The 4,413-nt window shown below is 41.4% G+C and overlaps 1 non-coding gene across 1 annotated transcript; it reads right to left on the reverse strand.

Annotated features, from left to right (window-relative positions):
* Positions 1-3,670: 3,670 nt before the first annotated feature.
* Positions 3,671-3,743, reverse strand: TRNAC-GCA. The gene has a single exon. It is a non-coding gene; the product is annotated as a tRNA-Cys (tRNA).
* Positions 3,744-4,413: the final 670 nt, after the last annotated feature.

Below are 4,413 nucleotides of genomic sequence, written 5' to 3' on the forward strand. Positions count from 1 at the left end.
AAACTTCTCTACTGAAAAATGTTGTACTGGCATCTCTGTTTGGTAAAGGTGGTCTTCAGGGACTTTCAGTGTTTCCTGATATCTGGAGGGGGGAAGACAATTTTGTTCCTGGACCCATAACCATGCGGGATTTTCAGCACAGGCCCAATGTCAGATATCCTGATTAAGAACATAAGTTTAGAATTATTTTACCACTCACTAACTGCTTGAGTTTGGACAAGTTACTTAACCTTTCAGAATCTCAGTTTTCACATGTGGAATCTGAAGATGTTGATTATAATGAAAAGTAAATGAAATAATGTGGAGTGCTTATCACCGGATTTTAAGCGGAAAATAACGGTTATTAGTATCATTTCCAGGAACACTTTTTGAAGGTCAGTTCTAAGTCATGCCCTAAGCTGAGCCCTGGGTACTTCATTCAAGAACCTACTAGTGGGCAAAGAAGTAAGCCTCCAGTCCCATCTTCCCCATTGGGACACACACCTTATCAGGATTTCTCCTTACATGGTCTGCAGGTAGCCTTTGCCATCTTAGTTTCATGACATGAAGTTGACCCAGATATCCTTTCCCAGCAATGGTCTCATTTATAGTATGAACATTTGTGCTGCCCATTGTGAGGCTTCTAATCATCTTCTTTGAAGATGAGGCTTAGCAACATGCAAGGGCCTCGATAGGTAACAGAAAGGCGAACATGCTTGCTTTAAACAATTTAACCTTATTCTTTCTGCCAGTGAGTTTCTTCTTCAGGGCTTATGGGTTCATCACATTTACAGGGTGAAGTGAGGCTAAAATTCAGCAGCTTTCTCCTCCATCACTCATGCACCTTCTGGGCTGGGCTGCACCAGTCAGGGATGGGGACTACTTCTGCTTAGTAAAGTCTCCAAAGTATCAGAAATAAGCAGGATGTGCTAGGGAAGGTTGACTCATGCTACCACATTCCTTCTTTCCCTCATTGATGGTGGAAGTGTCCATGGTTCTGATGCCATAGAGTTGGAAGGCTACTTGGAGCTAGAGCTGCCTCCCTCTCCCTTTCAGCTGTTTTTGTCTTCCTGTATTCTTAGAGCAGTCTCATCCAAGGTGGGACTGACAATCTGTGTGGACAACTATTGTGTGTCCTCAGATGTAATGCCCTTCCTCAGAGGTACCTGATTCTCTGTGCATCACCATCCTCCACCAGCCATGCTTTTTACAATACAAGTGTCCCTTGGAATGGGCACATTTTTTCTCAAGCTTGTTGGCAATCTGTGCCAGGCTTAGAGCAGGTGCAGCCTTTGGAAGGGTAACACATTAGTAAAGTCCAGTGAACAGCCTGTCAACTGAACTGGCACCAAAAATGTTTCCAAAAATGTTGCTGAGGAACTACCAAGAGTCCTGTCAAATTGGGAAGAGCATGCCAACACTTGTTTCAAATTAAGTATATGTAGTACACTGGTCTTTCCCATGTTCTGTACTCATGCCATAGAAATACCTTCTTTTGCCCTTAAATATCTTCAAAATATTTTTTATATAAAGACACAGCTTTCCTTAAAATTCTGACAGTTTTATAAATATATGATTAATATTTATCGATTATCTAAACACTTGCCAGTTATACACACACCACCTCATTCAATCTGCACAACTCTAGGTGAGGTAGTGCTTATTGCCTTCAGTTTACAGATGAAGAAATGGAAACGGGATAAAGTAAATTGCCCAAAGTCACACAGCTAGAAACAACATTCAAGTAATATTCCCAAGGTCACAGACAACTTAAATGTTATCATGGAGGCTTGAACTCAGGTCTTGTGATTTCAGATAAAATACTCTTGTTGTAGCATATGACCAGCCTCTCATTTCTGTTTCATAAGTCACTTAATCTTGCCTGGTCCTTCACCATAATTAATCTAATACTAATCTTATCTTCTCTATTCACCCTTGCAAGTTGACAAGCACTGGTTGACTGGCTCTGTGATCCAGGTGGGCGTTGACTCACTACTTCCCAAGCCCCCTCCTCATGGGGGCCTCTTCCTTTGTTCCTACTTTACTTTCTACTTCCTTTGTAATTATTTGATTAATATCACTTTTTTCCTAGACCATGAACTATGCTCACTGCATATGCACATATGCTGGGTACACTGCAGGTGGTCAGAATTTTTGTATCAAATGAATAAATGAGTAAGCCCCTCCACCTGACACTCCTGTCCATATTCTTTTGATATGCCTTTCTGATTTTATTGACTGCTCCATTTTAACTTGAATCTTCTGCTCTAGCTTGCCTGGTCTTGTTCCTTACTAACATGATCCTTGTTCTTATCATTATTCATTTCTCTTATGATGTTAGCCCTGCTTGAGATATCCTTTCTGTCCCATGCACATAATTTTTTTCCCCTCCAATGCTGATCAACTCTCCAGCCTCTCATGAAGTCTTCTTTGAACGTTCAGACCATTACAGACCACTATCTTCCTTTTTGTATGGCTACCCTTATGGCAGAAAGTGAAGAGGAACTAAAAAGCCTCTTGATGAAAGTGAAAGAGGAGAGTGAAAAAGTTGGCTTAAACTCCACATTCAGAAAACGAAGATCATGGCATCTGGTCCCATCACGTCATGGGAAATAGATGGGGAAACAGTGGGAACACTGTCAGACTTTATTTTTTTGGGCTCCAAAATCACTGCAGATGGTGACTGCAGCCATGAAATTAAAAGATGCTTACTTTTTGGAAGGAAAGTTACGAGCAACCTAGATGGCATATTCAAAAGCAGAGACATTACTTTGCCAACAAAGGTCTGTCTAGTCAAGGCTATGGTTTTTCCAGTAGTCATGTATGGATGTGAGAGTTGGACTATAAAGAAAGCTGAGCGCCAAAGAATTGATGCTTTTGAACTGTGGTGTTGGAGAAGACTCTTGAGAGTCCTTTGGACTGCAAGGAGATCCAACCAGTCCATTCTAAAGGAGATCAGCCCTGGGTGTTCTTTGGAAGGAATGATGCTAAAGCTGAAACTCCAATACTTTGGCCACCTCATGCGAAGAGTTGACTCATTGGAAAAGACTCTGATGCTGGGAGGGATTGGAGGCAGGAGGAGAAGGGGACAACAGAGGATGAGATGGCTGGATGGCATCACTGACTCGATGGACTTGGGTTTGGGAACTCCAGGAGTTGGTGATGGACAGGGAGGCCTGACATGCTGCAATTCATGGGGTCGCAAAGAGTCGGACATGACTGAACGACTGAATTGAACTGAAGCCATATTTATTCACCTCTCCAAGCAAAATGGCAACCTCCTTGGTTAAAAGCATATAATATTAACTTTGTGCATTCCTCTGCAGGCCATGTAGTGAATAACTAATAACTGGTAAGTGATAAATGATGATTGCACATGATTTGCTGGTTCTACCACTCAGCAACTGGGGAAATGGTCATACTGTGTAACATCTCTAAAACTACATGCCTAATGGTAGTGAAAGTGAAAGTTGCTCAGTTATGTCCAACTCTTTGTGACCCCATGGACTATACAGTCCATGGAATTCTCCATGCCAGAATACTTGAATGGGTAGCCTTTCCCTTTTCCGGGGGATCTTCCCAACCCAGGGATCAAAACCAGCTCTTCCACATTGCAGGTGGATTCTTTACCAGTTGAGCCACAAGGGAAGCCCAAGAGTGGAGTGGGTAGCCTATCCTTTCTCCATCGGATTTCCCTGACCCAGGAATTGAACCCGGGTCTCCTGCATTGCAGGCAGATTCTTTACCAACTGAGATATCAGGGAAGCCTCAAGGTAAGAGAGGAATAATAACATCTACCTTGTAAGGCTGTTTTGACAATTAATTGAGATAAACCCTGTAAAGAACTTAGCACCTTAATTGTATTTGTTACATGCTCAATAAATGATATTCAGGATAGGCCAGGTTATGGTGAAGAAATAAGAAAGCCCAAAATCTCAATGACTTAACCAAATGAAGGTTTATAGCTTGTCCATGCTATATATATATATATATATATATATATGTATATACACACACACACACACACATGTCCAACAGGGATTTTTTTTATTCATCAGTCACTCAGGGACCAGGCTGACAAAAGTTCATTTTGACAAGTGCATCCATGATCACCTTGGAAAGGGGAAAGAATTGTAAGGAATTGTATACTGATTCTTAGAGCTTATTCTTGAAAGTGGCATGTCATTCCCACACGTATTTCATTGGCCCAAATGAGAAATACGGTCATGCCTAATTTCATGGGTGGTGGTGAGTACAACCCTATTCTAGAGTAGCCTGGGAAAGTTCCCTTATCTGTAAAGGGGGAATGATAATGATTGTACCTATGTCATAAGGTTATAATAAGAATCAAATGAGTGATTACATATTAAGTGCATGTAACCATGCCCAGCACATAGCTAAGTGCTTACTAAATATTAGCTGTTAATATTCTAT

This window comes from Bubalus bubalis, chromosome 1 (assembly GCF_019923935.1).
Source record: "Bubalus bubalis isolate 160015118507 breed Murrah chromosome 1, NDDB_SH_1, whole genome shotgun sequence".
In the NCBI taxonomy this organism is placed as follows: domain Eukaryota; kingdom Metazoa; phylum Chordata; class Mammalia; order Artiodactyla; family Bovidae; genus Bubalus; species Bubalus bubalis.